Source organism: Sinocyclocheilus grahami, unplaced genomic scaffold (assembly GCF_001515645.1).
Source record: "Sinocyclocheilus grahami isolate Dianchi unplaced genomic scaffold, SAMN03320097.WGS_v1.1 scaffold1645.1, whole genome shotgun sequence".
In the NCBI taxonomy this organism is placed as follows: Eukaryota; Metazoa; Chordata; class Actinopteri; order Cypriniformes; family Cyprinidae; genus Sinocyclocheilus; species Sinocyclocheilus grahami.
Genome location: NW_015506824.1, coordinates 129,825 through 138,878, shown reverse-complemented (window position 1 = coordinate 138,878; position 9,054 = coordinate 129,825). Strand labels below are relative to the sequence as shown.

General features: G+C 38.3%; 1 long non-coding RNA gene across 1 annotated transcript; it reads left to right on the top strand.

Moving 5' to 3' along the window:
• The first annotated feature begins 1,042 nt into the window (after positions 1-1,042).
• Positions 1,043-8,535, top strand: LOC107571749 (uncharacterized). The gene is made up of 4 exons (XR_001607231.1): positions 1,043-1,286; positions 7,982-8,053; positions 8,234-8,308; positions 8,466-8,535. It is a non-coding gene; the product is annotated as an uncharacterized lncRNA (long non-coding RNA).
• Positions 8,536-9,054: the final 519 nt, after the last annotated feature.

The following is a 9,054-nucleotide window of genomic DNA, read 5'->3' as shown; positions in this document are numbered from 1 at the left end:
GAACAAGCGGTATGTTGTTAAACAACAGTACAACCCACTGAACTTCCATCACTCACAGCCTCGTTTTCATTCCTGTCAGATAATAAATATGGTGCTACCCTAAGGTCTAGACATATTATTTTAAAGAGAGGATGAATACAAGCAATCATGGCTGACATTTTTCTAAAAATATTCATTACAATCAACAGAAATGTTGATCTATTTTGATTTTTTTTTTCTCCCTGAGTCACTGGGGCTGTTCATTTATACTAGCGCTTTAGAGATCACAGCAGTCCTGCTCGCAAGCAGGCGTAACAGGAATAACATCAAACCTCTAAATCACTGCTTCACTGTTATTTTGGGATACCCAGCAGACCAGGACACCAATTGAAGCCTCATCAGCAGCCCTATTATCTCAGCTGTGGTGTTGGGTGGCTGGAGCAGATTTGTGAGGGTCATACTGTGACCTCCATGAGCAACCAACAGGCCGGGCTTCTTTTAGCTAATGCAATTAACCTTGTGGAGAAAAATAAAGAAGGACAGGCAGAGACAGAAAAAAAGAGCAACAAAAAGAAAACAGACAGCACAAAGCTGAAAAGCCACAGTATGATAAAGAGAGAGAGAGAGAGAAAGAGAGGGAGTCTCCCAGAAAGAAAGGTAGAGGTGAGAAGCTTAACTCATAATGATGGGGGGAAGCGTGCCTGGGCTGAGGGGGCTCTCTTCTCACGGCTCTCTCTCTTCTCATGGGAAGCAGAGGTTGGGAGCACCCGTCTTGTGGAGGAGGTAAGATGAAGGGCCAGTGTCAGCCTGGCTTTTAATGGTCAGAACTGTGGTTAGTTCTTCTGACTATGTCCTGTCCCCTGTGGCTCAGAGTCCACTCCATATAACTGGCCATAATTCACCTCGTTTGGCAGTTTGGGGTCTCCAAGGTGCAGGATAAAAAGTGCAGGGAGCAGTAATGGCAGAGAACAGCTGAGGGCACATCTAGTGAGAGAAGAGCAGAAAACCACACTCTGACTGGAACCTTTAAACCAGTACACACTGAAAAAATGGCAATGGGGAGGTTGTTGAATTTTTAAATATGCATTTCTTACATGATTAATTTATGCTTCTCATCTAAACATATGTTAATCATGTACCATGTATTTATTCAGTAAGGATGTTCAACCATATAGAATTAATCATGTTGAAGCTAAATGAAGTAGTTATGTTTTGTTCAGAAACCCCGCCCCTTTTCGAAGGAAACCAATTCGCGCCCATCGCCATTTTGTCTCTTGCTGTGGATGGGATCTGAGCTCTACACTGAGGTAATTAAAACTTGAAAATAAAATTCAGTTTAGAGTAGCCATTCAGTATTTGAATGTGCACATTTTCGCTCAGGCTTTATGTACTTGTCATATCAAACAACATTTTTTAAAAGTTACGTTTGTGCTAATGCTCAAGTTAGCTAACTTTGACACTAGCTTTAGCCGCGTCTGAAAATGTAATTATAGTTTGTGTGTAATCTTTTTCTTTGTATGTCGACTAGTTTAAAATTTGCGTCAGTATGACAAACTGAACCGTGTCTACACCGGTCGTTACCGTTGTCGTGCTGCAACAGCTTGGTCAGAAATAGAACGGGGAATCCGTTATCCGTCGGGGATTTGTCGCGCCGTGCCGCGAGGGTGAGTAACGATGGGCTCATTTGAGATGCCCCTCGCCTCGCCTAAATGCAGGTGAGAGTAACGTTAGGCGGCTGCAGTCCGAGGACGAGTGGAAAAAGTGCAGCGAGACGTCCAATTCTCCAGGTGGATCAGACACATGCGATGATGCGAGTTCAAAGACGGATATCGTGTGATTCACACTCATGTTGTGTTCCTTCCTAATAAACTGGATGTCGTTTAAGTAACGTTAATGTTGCTTTTTATTACAACTTACAATGAATAAGACTTTTTTACAGATGTATTTTAATGCACTTTTTAGTAATATGACAGCAATCACATAATTCAGAGAGTATATTCACACATAATTTATACACATAAAAACATGATATTAGGCTTTTGAAAGAGAACTATTGCTTAAAGCAGTGGTTCTCAACCTTTTTTCCCAGTCTCGCGGGCTGCACGCATATTATTTGCATATTACGTCAGCAATACAAACCAACTTGATTTATAATATTATAGCCTAAATATTATGATATCTAATCGATTACATTCATTGAAATAAATAAATAATTCTACTCCCCATAAATAACACCCAGTTTTGTGAACTTCGGCTCAAAGGAGTAACAGCACAATCATAGGCGGAGTTTCACTTTTATGCGTGGGGGGGGGGCACCCACTGACAGACGAGCCACGAGCACTTTTTTATATGTTCTACATTTCATGCGTTTATGTAACACATATTTTACATTAAAAAATAAATTTAGAATGAACAATAGCTGCTGTACAAAGAGTAAAAAAAATAAAAACATACCTAATGCAGAAAAGCCGCCTCTTTTTCTGAATTGCGCAGATGACCACTATCTTTTTCATCTCTTCTGATAAATTTTCAGTCAAATCGTTTTCTGTGTGCTAGATCAGAGCTGGAGCTCTGCATTTCAGCCTGTTTTAGGCTTCTCCTTATTTGTATATTTTAGACATCCGTCAATTAGTGATGAAAAAAGATTGCCGCACTGGTGGAAACGACACGAGACCGTGCTACCGAGACTGCCAAGAGCGGCTCTACGGTGTTTAGTGTCCCGCAGCAGCAGTATGTATGGTGCGTGCCGTCAGCGCAGCTGAAGAGAACTGCGTTCAGATGCACGCAATGGGCTCTAAGCAGCGAGAATTGTGATGTATTTCCGCTCATACTTTATACCGGCAAGGGCGCTTCCGGTTTGTATGGTAACTAAGAGAAACCATCAGCTGTGTGGGAGTCACGGCCCCTCACTAAAACAACAAAGAAAACGTTGTAGTTTTATACCGTTTTAAATCGACATTATATCTTCTCCATAACCATGGAAAATAAATAAATATGTACACTACACCGGGGCCTGTAAGATTTTATTAAATATTTTGATAAAGACGACTATAAAAAAAACTGCTCTCCAAGACTGCATTTATTTGATTAAAAATACAGCAATATTACAACCATTAGCACACTGGTAAAGTTTTTTTTTTATTTTTTTTATAGTTTATTAGGCCTAGTATATAGTTTATTAGTGTTGTGTGTGTGTGTGAGTGTTGAGGGGTGGGCGTGTGCAAAGTCAGTGTAGTTTCGTTATCTGAGAATCAGTTTAAGACTGTAGTAATTACCTAATTAGTGTACCATGTGTTATGCCTTAAATGTTTTAAAAGAAACAATTTATTTATTTGCAGATTTGCAACCTATAAGCACATGATGGCCTTCTGGGAACAGATTGAACCTTCAACACACAGGATGATTCGTGTCACCAGCTCCAAAGTCACCAGGGAGACTGGGCTATATGTGAAGACTCGGGCACTTCCTGCAATTGATGAATTCTTCCTCTTCATGATGCACCTTGCTTTGGGCCTCAAGCAGAAAGACCTGGCTCATCGCTTCCATGTCCATCAAACTACAGTGAGCCACATCATAACCACTTGGGCGAACTTCCTCTATTTTCTTTTAGGTTCTGTGCAAATTTGGTTGCCGAAAGAGAGAGTACGAGCCTATCTGCCAGAGGAATTTGAGAATTTCCGAGACATCCTGGACTGTACCGAGCTTCGCTGCCAAACACCTTCGTCTCTGCTATTACAGAGTGAGGTCATTTCCAACTACAAATCTCACTGCACCTTCAAGGCTTTGATAGGAATGGCCCCTCATGGTGCAGTAACTTTTGTCTCTGGACTGTATGCGGGGTTTTGTCTAATCTGGGATGTTTTTTTACTTGCCACATATAATTCTGTCAACTATCAGATTAGACCACTTGTCAAGGCATGGTTTGAAATATTGTAAATATTTTCTGCAAACTGTCTAATTTTCTTAATATGATGGCCTGATGTTTTTTTGCTTGCCTTTTGACTTACCACATATAGTTCGTACCAACATTCTTTCATTACTGATACCTGATAATTAACATTCTTCTTGACCAGTTGGTTCATTAAAAAAATAATTTTACCATCCAACTTTTGACCTCCTTCCTTTGTTGGAGCAGCCATAGTTAAACCTGCAATTGCAACACAGTTCTAATTCTGTCAATCTTCTGCCACCTGCTCAAATCTTTATTTACAACTATGGTGAAAGACCAGACTAAGATACAGTATTCTCAAGTGCCTTTTCTATTTATTTGAATGTTATAAGTTATATTTATGAATTACATTTATTATGATAGTTACCTACAACATTCCTTCGCAATTATTAATGCAAATAAATACGTACACAAAATCCCTTTCAGAGCCCATCAACAGTAACTTGATGGTCCATGGGCACTTTAAGAAAAGCTGTAATATTGTATGCTAGTCTACATTGACAGTTATGTAACAGTATAAAAATATCTGTGAACAACAGCAGTATACAGTGTAACAGTAAAACAATAACAGTATGTGTACTGTATACTAAGTAAAAATTTCCATTTTGTATAGACTTGCTAACACGAACAACAGATCAGTTAGAATACTGCATAGACTCGCAAAAATAAACAATAGATAATTTCAGATATTGTAGATTTGTAAAAATTAACAATAACACCTGAACTCACTGAACTGATTGAAACTGAAAGGGCTTCTTAATTGATAACCTGGTACCATGCAAAATCCACAGGCCTGCTTTTGTGACCAAGGGCACACAAATGTCTGCCGGAGAGGTGAGACACACTCAGTCTGTGGCCAGGCTCAGGGTGCATGTTGAACGCCTGATTCGGCGGGTGAAGGAACATAAGTTGTTTGACACAGTCATCCCCTTGTCCATTTCTGGTAGCATTAATCAACTGTTTGCCGTGTCATGTCTTCTCATTAACTATCAGAATGGACCACTTGTCAAGGCATGGGCCCAGTGAGTCTACAGTGTCATTCTTGTCTGTGTACTAAGTCTTTATTTTGCACATTGAAATATTGTAAATATGGTCTGGAAACTGTCTTAATTTTCTTACTATGATTGCCTAATAGATTTTTTTTGCTTGTTACTTTTGTCTCATCTGGGATGTTTTTTTACTTGCCACATATAATTCTGTCAACTATCAGAATGGACCACTTGTCAAGGCATGGTTTGAAATATTGTAAATATTTTCTGCAAACTGTCTAATTTTCTTAATATGATGGCCTGATGTTTTTTTGCTTGCCTTTTGACTTACCACATATAGTTCGTACCAACATTCTTTCATTACTGATACCTGATAATTAACATTCTTCTTGACCAGTTGGTTCATTAAAAAAATAATTTTACCATCCAACTTTTGACCTCCTTCCTTTGTTGGAGCAGCCATAGTTAAACCTGCAATTGCAACACAGTTCTAATTCTGTCAATCTTCTGCCACCTGCTCAAATCTTTATTTACAACTATGGTGAAAGACCAGACTAAGATACAGTATTCTCAAGTGCCTTTTCTATTTATTTGAATGTTATAAGTTATATTTATGAATTACATTTATTATGATAGTTACCTACAACATTCCTTCGCAATTATTAATGCAAATAAATACGTACACAAAATCCCTTTCAGAGCCCATCAACAGTAACTTGATGGTCCATGGGCACTTTAAGAAAAGCTGTAATATTGTATGCTAGTCTACATTGACAGTTATGTAACAGTATAAAAATATCTGTGAACAACAGCAGTATACAGTGTAACAGTAAAATAACAGTATGTGTATTGTATACTAAGTAACAATTTCCATTTTGTATAGACTTGCTAACACGAACAACAGATCAGTTAGAATACTGTATAGACTCGCAAAAATAAACAATAGATCAGTTCAAACATTGTAAATTTGTAAAAATGAACAATAACACCTGAACTCACTGAACTGATTAATGAACTGATTGAAACTGATTAAACTTATTGAAAGATACTATGCCCAAGGCCATTGGAGTGACTTACTGCAAACACTTCTGTATGTAGTGGTAAAACAAAAAATTATCTGTTCTGTCTCTAATGGTGTGCATTACATCAAGATCTTTATAAATACGCTCGACTAACATGTCTTCCTGAGCACAAACAACAAAATCACACCACTCTAGCCCTGTCAAGAGCATCTGACCTTGAACTTGCCAGTAGTACTTGTGCTGCCTCCTGAGTTTCAAAGCACCACCGGACATTTTTAGATAGGGGCAGTCCACATAGCTCTGGATATTGGGGCATTTGACCTCAAGGAGACCAAATGGTGGGTTCCCAGAGGGATCAAAGATGACTCCATCAGGAGAGCTACCTAGCCATGGAGCATCAGGATGTACCATGAACCCGCAGGGTGAACAGTTCACATTTTTAAAAGTGCAATACTCTTTAACAGCGAGTGGCTCCATATCAATACCTCTCCTCATATTCGTGGTCTGACCAGTCCCCTTGAGAATTCTCTCAGCCAGATTCTCTGCAGATGTATATCCACGAACATGGCATACCTCGTGGAAGCGAGTAGATGTCACTCTCATCTTTCTCAAATTAATGCTAACGTTTGCTGCTACAATAACATTTCATCGTAACGACTTACCCTCGTAATTATCGATGTAGCTGGCGATATACATCTTAAATCCCTTTTCCCGTTTGCTGGAGGGAGTGGGGCATGACTTTTTGACAAGTCGGTCCACATCATTAATAGTCAGACGAGGTAGGTCTTGAAGACAGCGAGTGAAAAGAGAGGCCATGTTTGCCTGTTGTCGGTCTGTCTGTCAGTCAAGTGAACTAGAATTTCGCGGTCAGTGTAACAGAAGTTTCTCAGCCGGTATAAGCCAATCCGGAACTGTGACGTGCATTGAGCGCATAGGCTTAAGTTTTGCCGCAAAGCATTGGCAAAAGTAATTACCATAAATGGGTCAGGGGGAAACAGGAAGGAGATATTTGAATTATTTACTAATAAACTAGTGTTTTCTGAGTCGATGTCGCAAGGATGAAGTTGTCGATCCTGACTCGCCATCTCTTCATTAGAGAAGCGCCTTTAGAGAGAGGTGCATCTTTACAGATTATGATCATAATGAAAGAGTTTTTGATTTGTTTTATTTCGTTAAGTAGTAATTTAAAGCTTTCTATAGATATATTTATCATGTCTGTGAGACATGTATTCGCTGAGTTTCAGTTCATTTTTTCCTGTTGAAGAAGAGACGGCAGAAAGCGCATCATGTTTGATTTCTTTATTTTATAAAAGCACAACATTTTGTTGATATTGTGAGTGCACACAAATAAAAGTAGACCCTTTACAGTTACGAATGATGTATTACTCTTACCTTTATGAGCAAAAATGACGGTGTATCCACTGAAAAAAATGCAAGTGATCGCGCTGGCACCTCTATGTCCTGCAAAGCGCGCTTCAGCTTCCACTCTCCGCACAAACTATTGGATACAGCGCACATTTATCTAGGTTTAACGTTTAAGCATTGTTATATGCTAGAACTGTTTTATATCTATAGATTTTATTTGAGTCAAGTCGTGATGATTTGAGAAGGCTAAATTGATCAAGCATATGCTCACTGTCTGCCGCTGGCCACTTGGTCATTACTTTAAATGCGTAACGATAATTGGGCTATGTGAGTACTGCTCATGTCTGAAAATAATATATGAAAAAAAATTATTTTACATAAAAACATTAGGCTATAGCTTATATTTATTTTGTAAATTTTTTAATTAATGTAAAAACTAAAATGAATTGTAAAACTTAAAGTAATTTTTTAAAATTGTGTTCAGCATGGTGGGCCGCATTTGAATTCTTGACGGGCCGCGGGTTGAGAACCACTGGCTTAAACCAATGAGCATCAATAATCATAACCAATAATCAGTTTTATTATTAAAAATCCAGTATAATGCTTGTTGTTTAAAAGAAAATTAACATTTTAATATGTGTTCTGTTTACATGTCTGGTTTCTCCTGTCCTGTGAAGACCCCTTATTCTCCTGGACTGTTTATTGTTTATTTTTTATTTTTTATTTTTTTGGAATGCTGTTTAGTAGTGGTGAGTATTATTAAAAACTTTTACTTTTGTTTTAAGAGGTTGCATTCACATGCGTACATCTCTGATGACTGCTTTGAATGATATGCTTCTTAATATAATTTGATGAGCATAATCCAATAGTCTTAATTCTAATATTTGTTAACCGTTTTAAAACTGATGCATACTTTTGATATTTTACAGATATCTGATATTTCACCAGACAAGTGCACTTATTGACATCCACTTCACTGTCAGTCCAAAGCCTCTACATTAATGGTATTTATGAAACTATACTGTAATCTGTATGTTTAGTTTATCTGTTTAAATCACATGTTTGCTACTTTTAAAATCTTTGTCTGACAATGTTGCAAATGTTAATATTAATCTATTATTTTTCTCTCTCCCTGTCCATTGAATGTGTCCGTGTATTAAGGGTGCACAGCTGCAGTTAGATTGGAGTTACCAAAACATCCACACTTTGGACATTTCTGCCATTATCCATGTACGTATTCAAAGACATGTGAGTAAGCTTATTGGTGGCCCTTCCAGAGGCTTCCAGATAGTGCGCTAGAGGGTCTCAAATGTGTAATGCAAAAGCCACACACACACACAAATGTGCATATGCAAAAGTGAAGATGGTGCCGTGTCGCCTCATTACATGCTCATGGGCGTGCTTTCAGCTTGCCTTGCCTGCTGCCATGGTGACACTGCACTGAAAAAAATGGCAATGAGGAGGTTGTTGAATTTTTAAATTATAAATTATAAACCAGTATAAATTTCTTTGTTCTGCTGAACACAAAGGAAGGTATTTTGAAGAATGCTTATAACCGAACAGTTTTAGGGGCACCATTGGCTTCTATAGTATTTTTTTCCTACTATGGCAGTCAATGTTGCCCCAAAGCTGTCTGGCCTCAAACATCCTTCAAAATACCTTCGTGGTATCATTTACTCACCCTCAAGTTGTTCCAAACCTGTATAAATTTCTTTGTTCTGCTGAACACAAAGGAAGGTATTTTGAAGAA